Below are 10980 nucleotides of genomic sequence, written 5' to 3' on the forward strand. Positions count from 1 at the left end.
ACTGTTTTATTTGAGAGCTAATTGTTTACTGCAGCACGGACATGCGGAGAGCGCGCGCCGCTTCTTGCTACTGATGTTATCTCTGCCGAGTACTATATGAACGCAGCTAAGCACTGCCGGCCGTACTGACTGCCACAGCTACGGGCAATTATCCAATATCTTTCATTCAATAATGAATACCTACCTGTGCTGGGGTTAATATATCCGTCGCCTTAATAATTTCATTTGCGTGGTCGATTTGTCTTGCAATATTTAAATAGCCTAATAACATCGTGTAATAAAAATTAAACCCGCAAAATTATAATTTGCGTAATTACTGGTGGTAGGACCTCTTGTGAGTCCGCACGGGTAGGTACCACCGCCCCGCCTATTTCTGCCGTGAAGCAGTAATGCGTTTCGGTTTGAAGGGTGGGGCAGCCGTTGTGACTATACTGAGACCTTAGAACTATATCTCAAGGTGTGTGGCGCATTTACGTTGTAGATGTCTATGGGCTCCAGTAACCACTTAACATCAGCTGGGCTGTGAGCTCGTCCACACATCTAAGCAATAAAAAAAAAAAAAGCCTTTGACGTTGTCATTAAACCTTTAATGGAAAAGTAAGGTTTAAAATTTGCAAATAAAACGTGAAATTCCATTTTTGTATGAGCTTAATAACTTAAAGTGGATCAACGCCCTGTTGAAGGTCCGGGAATGCAATGGACGCGGGCAGCTCAGAGAATCAAGCAATAAGACGAACCTTGGGGGGGAGGATGTTTAGCAGTGGACGTGTGTGGGCTGATAATACTAACAATAAATTATCTACTGCAATAAAAAACAAAACAAAACAGAAATAATATAACAAATATAAAATAATTAATAGAAATGCTTATAATTATGAATTCGAATTAGTTAAATAAAGTCATTTCAGACCGTTATTAATATAACGATCTGAAATGATTGAAATGAATTGAGGCTATTAAAGGAAAGTAAGACTTTATACCTAAAATTAAATTTGTTTAATGTATTTTCAATTATTTTCAACGGGGCCAGCAAGTAGGTTACACATACACACACACAAGTAACACAATTAAGTTAAATAACAGAAATAAAAGACGATGAACCATCATCCATATTATAAGATAAAGCTTAGATCAAAATAAAAATAAAATTCATAACCTAATAATTAGGCTAGTCCTGCTGTAAATAAGTTAGATCTCCTAACGAACATTACTTTTAGTCGACCATAAAATTTAAAAAACCATACGAGAAAAAATCATGGCAACAAAAAAAAGGTGCAGATATATTTTTAATTTTATTTCGAGCTATCTATGACTTCTGTTACAACTACCATACTAAAGTTCTCTAATCAGATTCTCTAAGAAATAATCAGCAGCAGCAATAATCGAGAGCAGTGTTCGTTCAAGCAATCCCCACTCATGTAGAGACCCTCCAAGCTTTGCAATCCCATTTCTATAGGGCAGCATTCGGAACCCACTAGTAGGTGACGTATGTAGATTGTAGATCTTCACCATGAATTAGATCTCGACACTATCCACATATGAAGTCAATCCCTGACCCTGACTCGGCTCACTCAACAATCAGCCTTTGTTGGAGCCCTTGATACGTACTGATGGATTCACCTGATCCACGCTGATTGCTGCTCAAATTGATCTTCTCAGCACGTTACGATCTAAGTGTAGATGTATTCTTAAAGCAGTTGGTATAGGTTTGTTAGCGACGTCCAAAAATTACTCCTCAAGCTATCCTACCCGTTCTGATAAAGCTAACGTCTCCCGGTTCATCAGATTTGGCAATTTGTGCGGCGTTTTTTTTCTACCTAAGCTGATGGTTTTGAGAGACCATATCAGCATCACCGGGCGAGTAGGGCGAGTAGGTGAGCTGACGAGGCTCAAACCTGACGTTGTTGCTAACATGAACCCTAGCAAGAGTCGTACTTGTCAGAATCTACCACCAGATCGGAAACGCGACCCACTGAGAAGATCCGGCGAGAAACTCAGTGGGCTGTGTCTGTGGGTTAAATTGTGCGGGTGATTTCGTCTTAAATAATATGTCTTGACGTAAATGAACAAAACCATGGATGAGCTGTTCGATCCGGTATAGCAAAAAAGCAAAAAATCGGTTTCATAATTCTCACTACTTAGGTACATTTATAGCTTGCTCCGGACCAAATATGGGTTCATTACTTCTCCGGTGGACAAAACAGTATGACTCTGAGGTTAGTCAGTTTTAATTTTTAAGGATTTCAGTAGCAGCGATTCTTTTTAAAAATAGTAATTCAATACGCTCGCAGATTGGTTTCTTTTGTGTCGTAGATTCAATCTGTGCGTTTAAATTTACTATCTAGTGTTTGAGTGTGTAACTGAGCTTATTCGCTAAGTACCAAACAAAACACTGACAAATTGCGCATTCATACAAAACAGTCATTTAGCCTAACGCCAACCAAATGGATCTTAATAATTAACTTTGTCTCGCTTGCTCTTTTATTTACTCAGTACATATTTTTAATTACTTTTAGTTATTCATGCGGTTCGGTTAATGTAAGGTGATCATCGCTGAGCATTGGCTATTTCAACAGCCACTGCTTACCGTAAATTATTCTCTTTAAGCCCTCTTTCAGGGATGATGTATCGTAAATCTTTGGTGATACCATAGGTTCTATACAAAGTTCAAACGTACGTGGAAAGGTAGGTAAGTTCAGGGCATAGCCTGATGTTTTTTTTATTTATTGCTTAGATGGGTGGACAAGCTCACAGCCCACCTGATGTTAAGTGGTTACTGGAACCCATAGACATCTACAGCGTAAATGCGCCACCCACCTTGAGATATAAGTTCTAAGGTCTCAAGAAGTATAGTTACAACGGCTGCCCAGCCCTTCAAACCGAAACGCATTACTGCTTCACGGCAGAAATAGGCAGGGTGGTGGTATCTACCCGTGCGGACTCACAAGAGATCCCACCACCAGTTAATGATGTATTTTTCTAACACTAGTCCCAGCAAGAGAAGTGCTCTGCACCTATCACCGGAATAGAATAACGACCTACTGAGAAAATCCGGCGAGAACCCACGAACGAACACGTTATAGTTCTGTAAATAAAATGAAACTATGTACATCATAAGTTGAATGATTTAGTTGATAAGTATTTAGCATCAGCATCAAATGAATTAATTCTATCTGCATATAGTATAGAACTAGTTAAATTGTATTCTTATGAAGACTAATCTTAGTCCCCAAGCATTAATGCTAATTTATAGTTTTTAATTTAAAATTTCGTAAGCATAACAATAGTACATTGTGCACCAAGGGAGAAAAGTAGGACATTTCCTCCCGTGTGTTTGTTTTACATGAGATGTCCTACTTTTTTCCCGCTGTGCACATACTTTATTTTCTCCTAGCAGGCCGAAAGTTCGTGGAGTACCCAGCCGGGGTCCAGGGGTGAAGCCCTGGAAGGGGGTAGGGGGGGGGGGCGGAGCCCCCCATACTCATAACAAAACAATTTAACTGTTTTTTAATTTTTAAATAAACTACTACTAATTGAATAAGAACTGTCTGATAAACTCATCTTTGTTTAATACTTCACTATTAAATTTTATTGCCTTTTGTTTAGTGTTGCGTGAGAGCAGACGTAGACACTAACGCGCATGCGCACTTGTACCCAGGGAGGAAAAGTTACACTTTCTTCCCTGTACAGCGGGAGGAAAACCAAACTTTCGGCGTAGGTAGGAGAAAAAAAATATTGGTGTTGCACACCTATTACGTTTTATTGTTTTTATTTTGCTAATTTCATCTTTTGGGTTATGTAGTATTTGCTTGTTGACTTAAACAGAACTATGAAAGTGCATTAGTGTTGAAAAATGGTACACAATCAGGTATGCCTCAGAAAGGCATATCTAAAAACAAAGTTTTAGTTAAAGTCCTTTAAATTAAGAGGTAAATTCTACAATTTTCTGGGAGGTTATCTTATTTCAGCTTACTATAGTAAGGTTTATTTTATTAAGGGTTTAAGGGTTAATTAAGGGTATAAAGGTTTATTTTATTATATTAAGGTTATTTTATTAAGGTCTTTTAAAAGACTTGGCTGCATAGGCAGTGTTCCGTTTGCTTGGCGACGAATCAAACAAAAAAAAGTGTTGTAATTGTGATTTGTTATTTCCATGACGTTACTGACGTACAAAAACGCCAATATATTTACATTCTAAGATACCGTACGAAAAAAAGCGCGGGAAGTGTTGAATTAAGCGGGCGTCTTTTTTTTGGCTAAACTTTTGAAAATTAAATTAATTTAATATTACAGGATCAGTTAAGTTGTAAAGTGTATATATATTAGTAGTATTGATTATTTATAGTTTTAGTTTGTTTTCTTCGCCTGGTAAGTCATCTTATTGTATTATATGTAAATAGTATTTTTTTCTTGGCCTCCATGTTGGAGCCCGAAGACCCTGGAGGGACATCCCTCCAGGTGTCTCATGTAGTTACAATAGATGCTTCGGGAATGGAAACGGAAGGTTCCATTATAGATACAGACTGTTCGGAAAACATTAAATCCGTTAAAAGAAAGAGAATATCAACTAGAAACCAAAAAAAGAGAAGGAATCACAAACATACAGATCTACCAGATTGCCAACTTTCCCCTAATGATATAAAGGATAATGTTATACCTAAAGTACTTGAGTCAGATGATAAAATCACTGAAATCCATCATAATGAGGTTGCTAACTCTAAAAACATTACGAGTAACCCTCGCACTGCTAGGCTGCTTTACCAGGCGTCAGACCCTGCGCCTTATGATGTACATATTCAAAAAATTTTACAACCTAATCAAACTGGATCTATACATCCAGTACAATTTGGATTCTTTCTAAAAAAAAATTCAATAAAAAGCATTGTAGAGGGAAGCATAAAAAAAATTGGAAGGAATAGGTTGTCATTTCAATTTAAAACATTTCAGGAGGCTAACTCATTTCTAAATCACAAATCTCTTGATGATAATAAATATAAAGCTTTTATTCCGGCCTTCACTATCACCCGCATGGGAATAGTGAGAGGTGTTCCATGTGACTGGGACGAGAAAGATGTTATAGAAAATATAGAGCTTCCGCAGAACTGTGGAAGCATTCTGAAAGTTAGGAGACTAAACAGAAAGGTTTATGACGGCGAGACACCCAAGTTTGTTCCAACGGAGACCGTAGTTTTGACCTTTGATGGGAAGGTGTTACCTCCCAGGGTCTTTATGTGTTTTAACTCCCTACCTGTAGAGCTTTATATTTACCCCACGCTGCAATGCTTTAATTGCTGCCGTTTTGGTCACACCAAAATGCAATGCAGAGGCACTCCAAGGTGTTACAAATGTGGTGACAATCATTCAGGTATAAGTTGCGAGACGGAAAGAGATGATGCTGTGTGTATTTTATGTTCTGGTTCCCATTTCGCAACAGACAAAAAATGCCCGGAGTATGCTAGGCAGAAAGCTATAAAAGAAACAATGGCTAGAAACTCTATATCCTATTCAGAAGCAAGTAAAGTCTATCCACCAGTTTCAAAATCTTATGCTGACATTGTTGCTTCTGCTTCATCAGCCCCTTCGGGTCCAACTATGACTTATTCAAGCCCCTATAATTTAACAAGCCCTTTTAAGAGTCCGACTCAATCATATAAGAAAACAGTATTCTTGAAACCCAAAGCTCGTCCCAGAAATTCTAGTAAGGGATATGATCAAAAAGCGCATGCAGAGCTTATCCAAGATTACAGCAACATTCCTTCCTTTTCTACAGGTTGTCTCAAAAATTACAATGATTTGTCAGAAATAATAACAAAGGATCTCATCATTTCTATAATTCAGTACCTTTCACAATCGAACATAATTAAAATACCGTCCAACGATGCCGTTTCTTCAAAAACTTTTTTAACTAATGGACAGTCAGGACCATCCACGAAACCAGTCTCTGGTGATTCAATGGAATTGCCGGAGTATTAATAGTAAAAAAAGTGACTTAATTTTTTTATTGAATAGTTACAAACCATTTGCAGTCTCTCTTCAAGAGACTTGGCTTCGTCCTGGATTCAATTTTAGAATTCCAGGACATGTCTGTCTTAGAGAAGACAGAACAGATGGGTATGGTGGAGTGGCACTAATTCTTAGGGGAGGTGTGCCCTTTGTCCACTTACCCATCCCTAATCACAGTGATAAATTTTCTATTATTGCTGCTAGTGTAAATAATATCTGTTTTGTAAATATGTATATACCTCACCCTTCCAATGAAGTCTTTGACGATATTCGTAGCATCCTATCTTCCCTCCCGCGCCCTATTTTGGTTATGGGAGATTTCAATGCACAACATTCTATGTGGGGAAGTTCTAAGTCTGATCATTATGGGGCTAGAATCTTAGACATCTTAGATGATAATAATTTATGTCTTTTAAACTCTGGTTGTCCTACTAGAAGAACACAGCCCCATGAGGGTATTAGTGCACCAGATCTTACCCTTCGTAGTCCCTCACTTGCTCCTACATTAAACTGGTGGCCTCTATCGTCTTCATATGGAAGCGATCACTTTCCACTAATGGTATCATTTCCTCAAAAAATTTGTGAAAAGACATCAAAGGCCCCTCCCCGGCTAAAATATAGACTTAAGGATGCCAACTGGTCATTATTTGGAGATAAAGTTCAACAAAATTTATCAACCATACCTCCACTAAATGACAGCAGTAATCATCTTTGTGCTGAAGCTTTTACACGGGCCCTACTACAAGCTGCTGAGGAAGTTTTTCCTATAAAAAACAATAGTGGAAATGGGTATATTCCATCACCTCCTTGGTGGGACAGTGAGTGTTCTGCTGCGATAGCTGAGAGAAAGATAGCTGAAGAAAATTACAGAGAAAATTCTACAACACAAAATTTTAATATTCTTAGTAATCTTATAACTAAAACTCGTAAATTATTAAAACAAAAAAGATTCAATAGCTGGAAATCTTTTTGTGCCTCAATTTCACCAGAAATTTCTCCATCTCAAGTTTGGCAAAATATTCGTAGATTCAGATCTGCTTTCAAACCTCCAAGGTCTCCTTTCATGGATAGTAGTACAGTTGATTTGTTTCTTGACAAATTAGCTCCACCATTTGTCCCATCTATAGATAATATTTCTTCTGACTCACAGCCTTCTCTCCTCTCCCAGCATGATAGTAGCGATTCATTCATTTCCTTTAGCCTTTCAGAACTCAAAGGGGTTCTTTCAAGGCTTAGGGACTCAGCCCCGGGTTGTGATGGAATTCCATATTCTTTTCTTCAAAACCTGAACGACTCCTGCCTTTCTTATTTTCTCAGTTTAATTAATTCAATCTTAACATCAGGTAATATTCCTCCATCATGGAAAATCCATGAAGTTATCCCAATACATAAGCCCAACAAACCCATTAATGATCCATCATCATACAGACCAATTGCATTAGCTTCAGTGATTTCCAAAATTTGCGAACATCTAGTTAAAAATAGACTAGAATGGTTTATTGAGAGTAAAGGGTTACTATCTCCTAACCAGTTTGGATTTAGGAAAGGTAGGAGTACGATGGATAGTCTCAGCATTTTTATGACAGACATAAGATTGGCATTTTCATACAATAAGTCTGTGTTAGCAGCATTCTTAGATGTGTCTGCAGCCTATGATAATGTCAACCTTTCGGTTCTGAAACAAAAAATGATTAATTTGAATATCCCACAAATTTTCATAAGTTTCATAATCAATCTTCTCTCTGGTAGAATGCTTAAAGTAATATCAGAAGACTCTTATCAATCCCGTATTGTCTGGAAAGGTTTACCCCAGGGCTCCGTTTTAAGTCCCTTACTTTACAATATATATTCTCATGATCTGGAAGCCTCCCTTAGGGGTAAAGTTAACACACTCCAATATGCAGATGATTTACTCCTCTATGTCTCTGGTGATTCTATTGACAACATGTCTGATACTGTCACATATTCTCTTAAGTTGCTAAAAGTTTGGCTTGACAATAACTCTCTAAGCCTTTCAGTTCCTAAAAGTATTATAGTCTTATTTTCACGTATGAGGCTTCCTCCATCAGTGTCTGTATTTTATAATAACATTAGAGTTCCTGTTAAAAGTGAAGCAACATTTCTTGGGGTAATTTTAGACTCAAGACTTACAGGAAGCCCTCATTGCTACTATATAAGTGATAAATGTGAGAAGATTCTAAATATATTGCGTTGCCTCTCTGGAGTTTGGTGGGGAGCCCACCCTTTCTCTCTAAAGCTTTTGTATAATGCCCTAATAAGGAGTATTTTGGACTATGGAACATTTATACTTGAACCCTGTAATGCAGTAGCTCTCCATAAGTTAGACATTATCCAGTCTAAGGCTCTGAGAATAATTGCTGGGGCTATGCGTTCGAGCCCTATTAACGCTTTGCAGGTCGAATGTTCTGAAGCCCCCCTGCACCTCAGACGACAATTTCTTTGTGACCGGTTTCTATTTAGAGCATTCCAAGTTTATAATCATCCTCTTTACACTAAGTTACGGTCTCTGCTGGAATGTATGGATTATCCGTACTGGGCTCATAAATCGCCGCCATGCCTTATTGTTAGTCTCCAAAAGTACTTAGCTCTTCAAGCTCCTACACATAGATCACAATTCCTTCCAATATTTTGTGTTAACTATGATGCCCTAACTTTAAATCCATCTATTATGTTTGATTTCGGCCTAAGTAAACAAGATCTTTCTATCAATGCCAAATTTGTTGATATTATTGACAGTGACAGCCGATGGAAAAATTGTCATTTAATTTTTAGCGATTCCTCCAAACCCGGTCCCGAGGAGTGTGTGGGGGTCGGCATTTTCCATCAACAGTTTGGCATTGTTCAGAAAATAAAATTGCCTCCAGAGACTTCAGTATTTACTGGAGAATGTTTTGGTCTTCTGAAGTCTCTGGAGTACATTTTAATGATGAAGCTTAAAAAGTCAATAATTTTAACTGACGCTAAAAGTGCCCTCCAAGCCTTGGAACGTTTTCCTTTTAACAGTAACCGAAATAATCATCCTGTGATTATTGCATGTCGTGATTTATTGTATCAATGTTGCATCAAAAATTACACAGTTTCCTTTGCTTGGATTCCGGGGCACTCGGGTATCTTTGGCAATGCCAAGGCCGATAGCCTTGCCAAAGCTGCGGTCAATGATGGAGATTTGGTTCCGTACAAAAACTTTTGTTGTGATTTAGCTCTGCTTCCTAAATTCCAGTTATTGAATTCTTGGACTCACATTTGGCGTTCTTCAAGTCAGACTAAAGGTCGATATTACAGCACGATCCAGGTGGATATACCTCCTAAACCGTGGTTTTCAAATCTGACGTTTGGTAAAGCTATCACATCGACCCTTATTCGCATGAGGCTGGGCCATGCATGCATTCCCTTGCATTTGGCAAGGCTTAACCTTTTGCCTAGCGATATATGTGAGTGTGGCAATGACGTTGGGGATTTTAATCATATATTCTTTGCCTGTCCTCGAAATGACCGTTCCGCTTTTATTTCCTCACTTTTGTCCATTAAAATTCCTTTTCCTACTTCAATTTCTATCCTTTTATCTAATATCAATATTGATGTATATAGAATATTAGCTAGTTTCATTTTTCATAATAATATAAAATTGTAACCATTTATGTACTTAGTTTATATCTAATATATAAAATTCTCGTGTCACAGTTTTCGTTGCCATACTCCTCCGAAACGGCTTGACCGATTTTGATGAAATTTTTTGTGCTTATCCTGTATCTATGAGAATCGGCCAACATCTATTTTTCATCCCCCTAAATGTTAGGGGTAGTCCACCCCTAAATTTTTTTATTTATTTTTTAGACAAAATTTTTTATTTCTATTTTTTTAAGATACAACATACAAAAATACATACAATCCTCAATTTTCACCCTTCTACGATCAACCCTTATTTTTTATTTGCTAATTAAAAACTTTAAATTTTTTTTGCGAGAATTTTGTTTTTATTTTGTCATGACGTAGAATAAAAAAAATAATATTACTCTGAAATTTTCACCCCTCTACGATCAACCCCTATTTTTTATTGGTTAATTATAAACTTTAATTTTTTTGGCAAGATTTTCATTTTTATTTTTATTTTGTCATGAGTTAAAATAAAAAATCTGATGTTACTCTCAATTTTTCATCCCTCTATGATCAACCCCTATTTTTTATTTGTTAATTATAAACTTTAATTTTTTTGGCAAGTCTTTATTTTGTTTTGTCATGACTTAAAATAAAAAAAATCATATTACTCTCAATTTTCACTCTTATAATTCCCGATTAATATTTTTTTTATTCTATGCATAGATCCGCAATAAGGTTGCAAGATGGCAATCAAATATTATAATTGTAGTACGATAAATTCTTATTCAGAGTTTATAATTTCAAGTTCCTTTAATTATGATTTTTTTTAAATTGAATTTGATCTCCCGCCCTCGCCGGTCCACTACTGATCAACTATCAATCGATCAGCTATCCCCGCCAGGTGTCACCACTCATCCAGCAAACATCACGTAGTAGGGATGAGGACGAAGCCGGTCTCCTGTCTTACTTACTCACTATACATCATAGATTATACACTTAATATATTTGAGAGCTATACAGTACTATACCTTTTTCAGCCATATTTTTTTGGTTTCATTTGTGTATCAATAGTATGTTAATAGGTCTGAGAATCGGCTACTATCTATTTTTCATACCCCTAAGTGAAAAGGGTTGTCCACCCCAAACATTTATTTTTTATTTTAATTTTTTGGATATATTTTTTTTGTTTATAATGAGGTATTATGTTGTTAAATGAGGATTTTTTTCTACAGTAGAATTACCCTAGAAATCTTATATAAGGCAACACAACGTTTGCCGGGTCAGCTAGTAATATATATACCTGATCCTTTTTCCAAATTCCGTTCCAATTTCAAATCCAAAAAATAAATCCATTAACAC

General features: G+C 36.9%; 1 long non-coding RNA gene across 1 annotated transcript; it reads left to right on the forward strand.

Moving 5' to 3' along the window:
• The first annotated feature begins 3844 nt into the window (after positions 1-3844).
• On the forward strand, positions 3845-9662 carry LOC134199381 (uncharacterized). Its single transcript, XR_009973861.1, has 2 exons — positions 3845-4368; positions 9245-9662. It is a non-coding gene; the product is annotated as an uncharacterized LOC134199381 (long non-coding RNA).
• The last annotated feature ends 1318 nt before the right edge of the window (positions 9663-10980 follow it).

This window comes from Bombyx mori, chromosome 9 (genome assembly GCF_030269925.1).
Source record: "Bombyx mori chromosome 9, ASM3026992v2".
Classification (NCBI taxonomy): domain Eukaryota; kingdom Metazoa; phylum Arthropoda; class Insecta; order Lepidoptera; family Bombycidae; genus Bombyx; species Bombyx mori.